Source organism: Danio rerio, chromosome 25 (assembly GCF_049306965.1).
Source record: "Danio rerio strain Tuebingen ecotype United States chromosome 25, GRCz12tu, whole genome shotgun sequence".
In the NCBI taxonomy this organism is placed as follows: Eukaryota; Metazoa; Chordata; class Actinopteri; order Cypriniformes; family Danionidae; genus Danio; species Danio rerio.
The window spans coordinates 27,194,302-27,208,521 of record NC_133200.1 but is presented as its reverse complement, the minus strand read 5'-3'; the positions used below and the strand labels follow the sequence as shown (position 1 = coordinate 27,208,521).

Sequence of the window (14,220 nt, the reverse complement as noted above, 5' to 3'; positions counted from 1 at the left end):
TTTTAAAACTATTGCCTTCCCTTAATTTCCCTTAATTAACAGGTTCTGTTCACTGCACGCAAGCGCGTCCTTTTCTGATGTAAACAAACAGTGCGACAGCTCACGTGTGACCTCGCGGTTTACATCATTACATCATTTGATTACATCATTACATGAGGACAGAAATGACATTTTAGGTGAATTGTACTTAATGAATTGACTTCAACCCTAATCGAGATAATCATGCAGCCCTAGTGTGTGTAATTTTGCATCTAAGTTACACTTTAATACAAATACTTACCAGGAGGGGGGTATGCAGTGTAGTCATGGTCCTTGACGATAACTTCTGAGTCATTGTTACTCTGCAGATCCACAGTTTTCGGGCACGCACATCTACTCCTAGACGAGCACTTGACCTCTCAAAAGCAGACTGCTTTTGTGGCTGTACATGAAAATTGTTCCACTGAAAGTGACTTGGAATAACTCCAGGTTTAAAACGACAACTACCCTGGATGAAGTCAGCAGCAGTGAAGTGTTGACTGCAGACTAACGTACTTGCCCTTCGAATATCAAACTTCGGCCCTTCGTCTCGTCTAATTGCATGTACCCACTTTTGTCTTTGCATGTCGTTAGTGGGAAACTCATGAAAACTCATATATGGTTGCTTTTGCTTTGAATTGCTGCACTTTGGTACACAGCAGAACGCCTTGCTCCTCGACTGCGCTGCCATTGTTTTTACCGGAAATAAGTTTACCCAGGGGCGGTCAAAACCGGAAGTAACGAATGCGGAAGTGTGAAATTGGCCTATCAGTGGGCTATAAATAGCCGGTTGGATGACAAGCTAATTCAAGGCAATGCTTAGACTATGAAAATAACATACCTTTAAATGCGATTGACTTTACTCACTTAAAGGAATATCAAACATATCACAAAGTATTTTGCCAAAAAAAGACAGGTAAGCAAATTTAAGTCTTTTGGGCTAGAGATGGGTTACACATAGCCGGGCTAGATCTGGTCTATGCTTCACCTAGCCGGTGAAATGACGGCTATTGCATGCTGGGTAGGAATCATTAATAAGTCTGTGTATTATATAGAAGACTCCGATTCATATCTAAATTGAAGAGGTGTTATAATGCATTATAAGTTTGTAGAAGTTATACATTAAAAATACTTTTAAATATACATTTTTAGTGTATAACTTCTGCGGGCAATACATTATAGAATAATTTTATTTAAAAATATTTTATTAATCTTATTTTTTAATTCACTATAGGGGTGTGGCCAGGTGGCCTACAAGACATTGTGCCCAGGGGCCTCTGAATTCTCAATCCAGGCCTGCGTTTCATAGACTTTCATTGGGATTCTCAGTCTAAATGAAAACAAAAAGCCATAATTTATTAAAACGTAATCTGATTATTATCTTGATGGATAAAGGAAAAACAATAAGTGAGATGCAATTTAAAATGAACTAGGTTTGCAAATAAATTTAAAAGCAAATCTGTAATCTTCTGTAAGGGAAGAGTTCACTCTAATTAGTGTCATAATGATGTTATTAAAAAATATTAATTTAAGTTAATAGATGCAAATTTTAGACGGGCTGCGTTTTATGGCAGGGGTAACAGCCTTTAATGTACAGGTGTCAGTGCGCAGTGAGTTTTGCAAATCAACAAAATTAAAGTTTAACTAATATGATGATGATCTTATTTGACTAGCATATCACCTGATAGATTTTTTATTTTTTGTATGAAGCAGAAAATAGGGATGAAGTCAGGGAGTTTAGACTTAATAAACCTAATTCTTGGTCATAACATAAGTCAGGTCTATGACAACACACAATAAAGAATTTTATAAAACATTTTTTTGTGTTCTATTCAATCTGTACAATTTCATTCTAATGAAATAAATATTTATTTATTAATTTTCCTTTAGCTTAGTCTCTATTTCAGATGTCACCACAGCGGAATGAACTGCCAACTGTTCTGGCATATGTTTTATGCAGTGGATGCTCTTCCAGCCACAACCCAGTACTGGGAAACACCCATGATGTGTCACTCCAATCAAAGACCTTCTTGCTGTGAGGCACAGTGGCGTTGAGAGGGGGGGTGGGGGCTTTGGGGGCTTAAGCCCCTGATGTATTGTCAAAAGCCCCTGATCTTGTGCAATATATTGCACTTAAAAACAAATATGGTGTATATTTTGTTATCCAAGTACTGAAAATTACCGCGTACATCACGCACATTCCACCTAACGCAGTGGATAGGTGCGTTCGACTTCATGCAGCGCTGTGCAGATCAATCGAAATCTGTCTTAAAGCGGTGCATGCTGGTTAGAAATCTTGTCGGGATTGATGCTGCGCCGACACCACGTGACTGTCACATGTGGCATCAAAGTACCACGACAGCGCTCCGAGATCAGACGGCAGACTCAGACCGTGCAGCTTCTGAAGAGCGACTGCAGGAGCTCTGATGACGACACCGATATTACACGATTGGCCGAGTTCACCACATGACAACAGACACGTGTATTTCAGGTTTATAATTGGACAAATTCTGATTCAAAAGTTTCAAAACAAACAATTCACTTTTCACACCCTCTCTATCTTGCACACATCTTGCTTACTAAAAGACTACAAATATTTTACTGCAGTAATCATCTTTTGTTAAATAATCTGGTTATAAAAGTTAGCTTGTTTGCACAGGTTTATTTTTAACTTTTTTATACAGACTATTTACTGCATTCATTTCCATGAAGGATTTAAATGATATATTTTAGTGGATAACCTAAATATGAACTCAAATTCCTCAAATTTCATATTCAAAGTCTTAAAGACTTGAAATAAAATAATCATCATCATTGATCCTGCCACCCTTAAGCTCTCTTAACAAATTAAGTTAAAGAACTATTTTCTTAAATAATTATAAAATTGTTTTAATATTATAATATAAATATATTTCCTGTCTAGCAGTTTAAAGGCTACCTGCTCTTTCTGGGAAACTTCTACATAGCTCACTTATTTTACCTTTTGTTCTTTTCAACATGATCTTTTTGGATTAAAATGCTTTTTTGAAAATGCATTCATTATCCAAAATAATCTCATTTATTAAGACCTAATCAAAACAACTTGTTTTGATTTTTACATTGAAAATTTTTATATCTATAAATGTACATACATGTAAACCCTTTAGCATATTCAAACAAGTAGTATTAGCCTAAAGATTGATGTTTAACTCCTAGAATTTATGCTTATTGCTTTGTGTTTAATAGACCTGTTCATTTTTATGTTTATATTAACCTCTCATTTCCTCTTATTTTTCTCATGCATTGGTTATATATTTTATTCATACTTCTCCCTTATTGTTTAAAAAGGAACTGTAGTTTTAATTAAAAAAAAAAAATCAACTTTATTCTTATGAAAATACCTGAGATGGCTGGAGGAAGACATACAGTTGAAGTCTGATTAGCCCCAGTTGAATTAATAGCTGCCCTGTTTACTTTTTTCCCTAATTTCTGTTTAATGAAAAGAAGATTCTTTCAACACATTTCTGAACATAATAGTATTAATAACTAATTTATTTTATCTTTGTCATGATGACAGTAAATAAAATTTGACTAGACATTTTTATACAGCTTAAAGTGACATTTAAAGGCAGGTAATTAGGCAAGTTATTGTATAATGATGGTTTGTTCTGTAGACTATCAGAAAAAAATAAAATAAAAATTAGCTTTAAGGGGCTAATTTTGACCCTAAAGGGTTTTTTTTTTTTTTTTTAAACGTAAAACTGCTTTTATTCTAGATTAAATTAAAACAAGTAAGAATTTCTTCAAACGAAAAATTCAGACATACAGTGGAAATTTCCTTGCTCTGTTAAACATCATTTGGGAAATATTAAAAAATGATTTAAAAATATTTTAAAATTCAAAGGGGTATAATAATCTGACTTCAACTGTATAAACATTTATTATTGCAGTCGTGTGAATCAGTTAAAGCCTTTGTTTTTCAGATCTTATTTTCATTCAACTACAGCAATAGCTGATGCCTTCATCCATATTAAGGATTTCCTGGAATAATCTACTACTTTTGTGAGGCATATATGGAATTTCTGCTCAATGTATGAATGTCACGTTAGTGATCAAAACAGGAACAAAAACAAAAAGGTGCGGATCCAAGTGCAGATATTTATTTACAGTGCAACAAACAAGGTGATCAAATACAAAGTAACGAACAAATGACCAAACTAGAAACTAAAACAGAGACAAGGCTCAGAAACAATAACTTTACAAACTAGACTTTAGCAAAAAAAATACAAGAATCAAGAAACTCAGTAGCAAGACTTACTAGAACTGGAGACACGAACGACAAGGAAGACAAACGACGCTGTGACAAACAGAGGTGAAATGATTGTATAAATAGTCCAGGAAATTAACAGGAAACAGGAACAGCTGTGAGACAAACCGGGTACATAGACCGGGTGTAATGCGCGTGGTATGTATTAACTTGTAGTCTTTTGGGCGCTGTAGTCAATTCTCAGAGTCTGTGAACTACAGCACCCTCCGGTGGTCACTGACCGTCATGACAGTGTGACGATACCTTGTGGTCGTTTGTGGCTGGGGTGTGGGTGTCGGTCTGTGCGTCTGTGTGTGTGTTGCAGGTCCAGCTGATTGCGCCGGGATTGAGAACACCGGTTTGTGATTGAGTTGCTCTGCTATAAATAGCGTGTCCGTTTCAGACGAGGATTGAGGAGGCTGCATGTGGAATCTGGTCACTTACTTTTCGTCTGGGATCGGTCTTGGACCTGAGTGGGCTAGCAACATGACCTTTGATAATAGTAAATAAATATATTTTTGTACCGCAATTGCACTCGACTTCTCCTTATTTGTGGTGACCGGTTTAGGTCATAACAACAGTATGAAACAGGCATTAGATGCATTTAATGTGCTACAATGCCCACATCACCCTGTTTTGAGGAAAACTGAAAAAAATCTCTCTCTAAAGAAATTTGAAGTAAACATATTTCTAGCATATATAGATCTTTATTTTTATTTTTTTACTATTTTTGATAAAATTGTTATGTCAAAAATTGTAGACTATTGAATATCAATATTTTGCAAGGTATTGAATTTAGAAATTCCAGTATCTTGACAACACTACACCTCAGTTATTCACTCTGTCCAAATGAACATGTTTGTAGTAGCTTTGTATCACATTGGATAACAACTCACACTATAAAATAAATCATATTTTCAGATTTGAAGACATGCAGAAAATCACATAAAAAAACAAACAAACAGAAACTGCAAATCAGGAAGAGATATGAGGCTCAAGAGGTATGATATGGCTCACAACAGACTAGTAAATGAGAAGTGGGATAATTTATCAATGTTTTTTTTTTCCTTTTCACAAAGCTTCAAAATGTATTGTTAAAAGACTGTAAACTCAAAAACCTTATTTATTATTAAATATATTATAAAAGTAGATTACCTTATGAAAGCGGTGGTATTTTAGCGGGGTGAATTAGAACATTGTTTTTTTAAATATGTTGGGGGGGAGGGTCTTTGGGGCTAAGCCCCTTATCCCTTTCGACCCTAGCAACGCCCCTGATATGTGTACTTCACATGTGAACTTTTTAATGCAGCATTTTGGCGAAACTGGGTATTAACATTATTCAAAGTGATATAAAGACCCGATTTCAAATAAATAGAAAAAAAATGATGGTCAGTTCTTATATGGGACATCCTATACTATATGTGTTCTTTACATGAAACCCTACTGCAGCATTTTGGAGAAACTGGGTATTAACATTATTTAAAGTGTTATAAAGACCCCATTTCCAATAAGTAGAAAAACAGCGTGGTCAGTTCTTATACAGGACATCCCATACTATATGTATACTTCACATGTAAATTTTTTACTGCATCCTTTTGGAGAAACTGGGTATTAGCATTATTCAAAGTGCTATAAAGAACCGATTTCAAATAAATAGAAAATAAATTTTGGTCAGTTCTTATATAGGACATCCCATACTACATGTGTACTTTACATGAAAACATTGAACTGCACTCTTTTGGAGAAATTTGTTATTTCAGTTTTTTACAATGGCTATGACAGTTTTTTCAATACATTTAACAAGTTTCCTATACTCTTAACACAGTTAGCAAAACATCAGTCTTTGTTGGCTATACAACACATTTCTTGTTGCTTTGACACAAAATGCATCCAGTTAACTCTAATTTAAAATGCTTAAACTTCTTTTACACACAAGCTCAATCAAGACCAAAACAATGTCATTTTAAAGTCAAATTTACAAATGCTTTTACACAGTATGCCAGAACAGATAACCTTATATTCTAAACAAAACTTATATATATATATATTAGGGATGCTCATTTCGGTTAATTTTGCTAACCGACAACCGCCGCTCATTAATCAGTTACTAACGGTTAACTGGTCAGATTACTATTAATTTTATATTAAACAAATTGACGTGTCTATTTTGTGTCTGACACATTAAATATTGCATTTTAAAATACTGATTTATTTTTATATGCTAGCATATTAATAATATAACAATACAACGGAGCATTTACACACACATGCAGTGTTTAGCACAGAAGAACAGAATAAACTAAATAAAATGAATAAAACAAATAGGATTGCCCTAGATTATTTTCACTTAAATAATTAATTTATATAACAAATCGAAAACACTGACTGATTATTTTTAAATAACCGGCATAGGCTGTTTTTTCCAATCATATTTTTGTCTTCCGTCAAATAAAACAGCAGACTTCCTCACATCGCTCGATCCACGGAAAATATGCATTTATTTAATGCCCCGCTGTTATTATTATAATCACAAAACCTTTTTACATTTTTAATAGAAATCATTATTTTAAAGATTATGTCTTGCTATATGGTTTCCTTTCTCTCCATCGCGGCTCAAGTGCGCACGCTGCGTGATGAAAAGACAACAACACGCGTGCATATGTTGACTTTTTGTAAACAGTTTTGTTGTTTAAATATGATATTGCATTAATGTGCATACATGCTTTATATGCTATAAAATAAAAGGTAAAGCCTGTTTGTTGCGTTTATGATGTGGATCCAGGTCAACATCAGCGCTTTTTTTGGCATCAACACGTCTGTTAAACAGCAATATTCTTCTTCTATTTTGCTTCTTTGGCAAATGTGTCTGTAGGCACGGGTTATACGTTATCGTCCCGCAAGTTAAGTATGCAGTTTAACAAGTGGCCGACCACAGCTAACGTGCTTTTTTCAACCCAAGCTCATTCTGGAAACGTAGCCCCGCGGACGTTTCTGGAGACCGCGATTTACGTGGCCGGAGGTACATAAAGGCCACTTTTGGGGTTTTTTTTCGAGCGAACTCCGCAGGGCGGTGTGGCGCCGCTCCGCCCCTCCTCTTCGCGCTCGCCGGCCGACGGCTCGCCTCCGAGTGGAGGGCTTTCCCGACGCAATCAGTTTGACCGCCTAGCTCACAGCGTTGCGTCGGCGGAGCGGAGGCCCCGGAGGAGGAGCCGGAGCCGGCCGCGGTGGACGACGATCGGGATCAAGTCCGGGGAACAGCGGGTTCCGGAAATCAGGTAAGACGAAAAACGGAATCCGGAAAATAAGGGCGAGAACGCGGCGGGATCCGAAAACGCGGTCGAGATCGAAGACGGGGGCTTTTGCTTTTTTTTTTTTTTTTTTTTTTCAGATCCGCTGGCTTTTCGCGCGAGAACGGCGCGGGCGCGAACGACAAAAAAACGCTCGAATACGTACCTCCCGGGACGTAAATCGCGGTCCGCAGAAACGTCCACGGGGCTACGTTTCCACAATGAGCCCGGGTTGGCTTTTTTCATTCCAAAAACGCGAGGCGCATCTTACTGCCTTTATGTTGACAAGGAAAAAAGAAGAGAAGCGCTGTCCTCTTTTGAAACGACTGAATCAGCTGGGTATCGATTGTGTAAAAGTGTTGCTGTATATGTTGTTAAAATTTTAATATTTAATAATATTATGATATTCAAGATTTGTACATTCATACAGCTCTGGAAAACTTAAAACAGCGATTAGACCTTCAGAGCGGCAATAATGCTTCCTGAAGTAAAGCGAAACGGCTATAAACTCCAGCAAGATAGAGTGATTATATGCAGAGTCATACTTTATCTATAAATAAAGTATAACTATAGAAACTGTGTTCATCTTAACTGAAAGCTTCTGCGTGTTTGCTGGTCATACGCATCGCGCACCTGTCAGTCAGTCTGTCAGCGCGTAACGCCAAAGGATTAAACAGAGAGCGCACAGATGTATTTTGGTCCCCGCCATGGAAGAATGAATGTAGCGGAAACCAAGCTCTTTAAAGAGCCCATATTATGGGTTTTTTGAAAATTCCCCTCCATGTAGTGTGTAACACAGCTCTAAGTGAAGTAAAGTATTCAGCTAAGGCCTAAATCTGTAAGAATACAGTGTTAAAAACGGTTGATTCATCTATAAGGCTATTTATTGTGTATGGCCATAAACCCAAAGCACTTCACAATCATGAGGGAGGTCTCTCCACACCACACCACCACATTTTAAGGAAACTAAAGTAGTTGTTTCACAATTTTGTGTCCCGTGTATTGAAGAGTTTTAAACATGTCAGTGTACAACTTATAGTATAATTCATCCAGAAATTCACTTTTGTCCTAATTTATCCACCGTATACTTGTTTCACCAATGTATAGTTTTCCTTTATTAATTCTCTTAAACACAAAATATATTTTGAAGAATCCTGTAAACACGTAATTTTTGACTTCCATGGTATTTTTTTTTTCTGCAATGGAAGTCAGTGGTTACAGGTTTTCAGTTTTCTTTAAAATATATTCTTCTGTGAAAAAAGCTCATACATGCTTGTAAGCGTTTGAAGGTGAGTAAATATTAAGTTTGATTTCATTTTGGGTGAACTATCCCTTTAAAATGAACCAAATATATCAAGTGGGGTTTATCCTTCCATCCCACATTTGGGGTAGTACCCCTCATCATTCCCAGTAATGGCATTTTGTGGTATCTCCACACAGTTGGGATGATACCATCCCTCACACAAAGAGCATTCCACCATCAGTTCACTACAGTGTGCAGTCCTGCATACACAGTGGACATCCACAGTTGTTTTCTTAGTAGTCCAATGCTCTCTCTTGGATCATATTTAAAACGTACTCTGCCTCCTCTGAATGATGTTACAAGTTCTGTTCTTCTGTCAGCTCTCACGGAACCTACAGTTTTCAGGCCTTGAAAATAATCCACAATTGCTGAAGTTGGACTGCTGTTGAACAGTAGAATGAATAATTGTAAATTTATCTTCCACTGACCTAAGTAACCAAGACAACTTTTATTTGTCTTTGTTATCCAGACCAGTAGATAGACTGTCATAAACACAAACCTGATTTTTCCTACAAAATATGTTTTTTACAGTCAGCCAGTGATTGCCTCCAGGTTGTACAATTTGTACAAATTGGTTGCTTGGAGTACCCACAATCCCTCCATTGTGTAAGGCTCTGAATAAGAGTGTTGACTGAAGTCCATCGATGTCTGGGTACTCTTTTGCAAGCAAGTAAGATGCAAAATCCATTTCTCCAGAAGTAAGCCCGTAATGCTGATGGAGTACAGCATATGCTTGGCTTTTTGGGAGTTGCGGTGATCTCTGAAGCTTTGCACATGGTACTTTTTTTGTGGGGTCTTGTCCTTGCCACCAAGGACCATGGTTGATGTATCTTTTTTTTTTTTTTGTCTTTTTTCTTTATGAGCCTCTGAGAAAGTAAAAAAAGAAAGCATTTATTAATGTTTTACCCTTTATGTTTTGTCCTGTATTTACGTAGCATTTAGTACAAGAGTGTTTTTAAAGCAGCTTCACAACAATAAACAGTCAATTTAAATTGAGCTTTAAAGCAACTGTGATATATACAACTGTGCCATGACTCAGCTCAAGCTGGATAAGTTTTCTTGCATGTTGCATAATTCTAGATGAACAAACTCTGAGTTACAGAGAACTTTTACATTTCATAAAGTAAAACACAATCTAGTATAGATCAGGGGTCTGTTATTTACACATCACTTAAAACATCTGAGATAATTTGGCAGATAAAGGATCATTAAATCTTTTAAACAGAACAAACAGAAGCTAATTTGCGAATTAGAAGCTACTTATTAAAACTAGTTTTTAAATCAGATAAGAATATCTGGATTAACTGATCTCAGATCAATGCAAGTGCTTGTGTATGTTGAGAAAGACAGACCTATCAATCCTCAAAACCATGATCGTTATTGTAGCAAATACAGGTTTATTTTATATAATGAATAATGTGTAGATTCATTCCCACACACACTGGTATATGTCAAGTGTTTATTTCTTTTAATTTTGTTGTTTTGATGACAACTAATGAAAACCCTAAATTGAGTGTGTTATAAAATTTTAATTTTGTGAAAAAGTTCAGTATTGAAAATACCTTTAAATTGTCTCTCAGTGTTGAGATACGGTCACACTAGATTTTGTGTGTGTGTAAAATTCTGTCATATGGCGCTGTGAAAATTATTTTAAATACAGAGAGGTCATGTTTTGATCTTCGATTGGTTTCACGCAGTCAAGTGATGTGATTTCGCAGTTTAGAGTTTACCAAGCTTGAATTTTCCAATGCAGTGATCTGCAAAACGTGATGCACCAGCTTGTGTTTGCTGTCTGTTGCTTTTGGGTTGGTATGAATGAAAGTCCATGGGGGAAAAAGTTCATTGCGACCATAGTTCGTTCTGTAGGCTACACAATCATGGGAAAGATGGCTGATTTGACAGTTGTCCACAAGACCATTGACACTTGCACAAGGAGGGCAAGACATAAAATGTCATTGCAAAAGAGGCTGGCTGTTCACAAAGCTCTTTGTCCAGGCACATTAATAGAAGCTGCGGTGGTCTTATTTTATCTCTGAGGCTCTCTGTACCCTGCTATCCAAACGAATGAGGAATAATGGATTTGATCAACTGGTCTTTGAATGTGATTGACACCATCTTCTCAATGAGAAGTGTGGGCTCAGGAGAGCCCACTTGTCCTGCAGGGACGTTTGCAGCTGGATACATGATAGACGGGTGGGAGAAATGGTGCGTCGTGTGCCTGGCTGCTCTGTCTCTGGAGGATATTGAAGATATTTACCTATTTGGAACTTTGATAACAGCGTTTCTGCTGATGGGCTTATGCGGGGCCCTGGGGTATCGATGATTGATGAAAGCTGTCAGTGCTGCTCAAAACCCCACCAGGCTGGCCGGCTTGATTGAAACGCTGATGGGTAGGGTCGCTAATACTCAGACTATGGTCCTAGACTGCAAATTGGAAAACATTGGGGTGAATCTAGCGGCTTTGCAACAACATTTGGCCAGATCTGGAGACGAGTGACGGACATTAAATATCTGTGAAAATTTCCTGAAGTTGACCTAAAGTTGAAGTACTTTTCTACTCTTTCGGTTCCCCTGTTTTTTTTCCCTGCCAGACGGCCTCAGCTGGAGAAAAACAACTTCTCTCAGATAGTAAGATAAGGAGATGCTCTGAAATTCCTGCTCCCTGTCAAGGACACCTGTTGGACTCTACTGGCTTACACACACACACACACTGTTGGAGAGGAAAGGAAACTGCTAGGCTCTAGTTCAAATTATGTTCAGCAAACAATCCTGGGTGTCGGTCAGGACACAACAAATGAGGAGACTGGAACTTCTTTCCAAAGTGTATTGATATTTAGTCTAAAAATAACATAACAAATAACATGAGGATAAATTAGTACAGGTGAATGGGTACATGTACACAAAATAATCAATCTTTGCTTAGTTAGATATAATAAAGCTTACAGGCTTATCCTAAATAACAATTATAGCTCTAAATAATATAAATCTTACAAATAATGATGATACATTATCAGCAATATGTGTAATACTGAATCCAAGTGCATTAATAATTAAATAATTTCCCAAACATCACCACAAATGCAATAATATTGATTAATAACTGCAGTATAAAAGATTTTAACATTTATAGTGGCTAATGAGGCATTTAGCTGTCTCTATATGGCTTAATGATCACTCGATCGGACATGAAGCATCAAGCATTGCATGTCTGGGCATGCCCATACAGATGTAAATGTATACAAATACACTTCAACAAGGCTAAAACATACAGATATAAAGAGAAAAACTTACTTTATGGTCATGCACTAACACTTGGAAAACTTAAAACACCAAACGAACTTCAGGAGTGACAGGATTAAACTTAAGCTGCACAGCCGTCGATCTCTGACTGAATAATGAAAGCAGCAGAAAAGTGAAACTATAACTGTAACGCCTCCTACTGGAAGCATCAGGAAATGCACTCTTAAGTTTTCAGAATACAAGTCTGTTAATAAAAGTCTAGCTTTCCTTAGAGCCTTTTCTACACACACACACAGCAACAGATTGACAATCACCACCTAGCCCCTCATCCCATGCCTTCGAGTGGTTTCACCCACTAGAGGAGGTAGGAGGGTCTGTGACCAGCGCCCCCTGGCTGCAGGACCAGATGGCTTCTCGCCCTCATCAGATTACAGTATATCCACATCCCCTGTTCCTATCCCCTGTTGCGATGTTATGTCTTGTCTGTTCATGTGCTTGACTGCTGGGGCTTTTTTTTTCTTTCTGCTCTCGCCCTGCCCTAATTCAAGAGCGAGGCGAGAGGGAGTTTTTTTTGCCTCCCTCTCCTGAAATGTATCTTACTTCCTTTTTCTAAATGCTACCTCCTGTGACCTGTCTTACCCTGAAAATTGTGATGTTTGTGTATGGTCGGGGGGGTTCTATTTCACTATACGAAAGAGTAGGTGACAAATAAAGGCTTGATTTGATTTGAACTGCACTCTGGGGAGAATTGCGAAACAAAACCCATTCAAAAAAGTGTGGGAGACTGTTGCTGGACTCAGTATTTTAAGAACCACTATACACAGACATCACGTTCGTTGTGTCAAGCCACACTTAAACAGAAACAGATGTTAGAATGTCAGAAACATATCACCTGAAGTAAAGACTGGAAAATCTTTGGTGTATTATGAGAAGGAACATGCGATCAACATAGTCTTATGTAATATAGAAATTTTATAATGCTCTCAATTTGGGATTTTTATTAGTTGTCATAAAAATCATCAAAATTAAAAGAAATAAACACTTGACATATATCAGTCTGTGTGGTAAGGAATCTATATATTTATACAAGTTTTACTTCTTTATTTACTTTCTTAAATGGAATTTAAATGACCAGCACCTGTACTTGGTTATTAGCCATGTAAGCTAAAGTACACAAAAGTACCTGTAAATATATTGGTTGGTAAATGATACACAATGATTTTTTAAGGCTTACACATTTTTGTCAACAGTATTGTATTCATACATTTAGTTCATTTTATCTGTAGAGTGGATTTGCCTAATGCGACAGCATTAAACTTTCTTCATCCCATGGCAAAAGGCTTAACAGACTAATTAAATGAATTTAAATAATAAAAAAAGATTTTGAGATTTCAGAAATGGTCGGAATGCCCAATGCTGCAGCAAGTCACTGACATATTAGCTGTCAACAATTAAATGTGAGCCAGACACATAACATATGTATATGTAGCCGGGTGGCAAATCAAGACACAAAACAAGCATGTAAAAGATTGCTTTAAATGGGGGTTTTATCTAACTGCTGTTTAATAAGAAAATATTACAGCGGTCGAAGGGAGCACAGCGGAATAAGCGCCTTGAAAACACTTTTTCCCAAAAAATAACAATAATAAATAATCCTGAACAGTTAAACAGAAATAAAACTCAAAATCCTACTTTTATGCAAATCTCAATAGCACAATGTTAAGAAAAATGCAAGAGCACAAAACTTCGGGTACTATAGTGCCCCAATAAATAAAAATATTTATACAAAAATCGAATACAAAAATGTTTTCTTTATCCTACACTGAAATACGGCAGTGCTATTGTACAAAAAAAGAAATAAAAGCATGTTAGCACAACCAATTTAACCTTATATCACACAATTTGAACATTTTCAATGAAGTATACATTATACACACATGTATCACCACACAAGATACCTTATTTTATAGGACAACAATAATACTCTATCAAATTCCGAGAAACAGTAAATGAACTTAGTATATAACATGAAATAATAAACTTACATCAGAAATCCTGATTACTGTTCAACATGGAGTCCACTATAT

General features: G+C 36.7%; 1 long non-coding RNA gene across 1 annotated transcript; it reads right to left on the bottom strand.

Moving 5' to 3' along the window:
- Positions 1–7,690: 7,690 nt before the first annotated feature.
- Positions 7,691–12,287, bottom strand: LOC141380977 (uncharacterized). The gene is made up of 3 exons (XR_012400431.1): positions 12,185–12,287; positions 9,393–9,759; positions 7,691–9,275 (listed from the first exon to the last, which is right to left on the bottom strand). It is a non-coding gene; the product is annotated as an uncharacterized lncRNA (long non-coding RNA).
- Between the last annotated feature and the right edge of the window lie 1,933 nt (positions 12,288–14,220).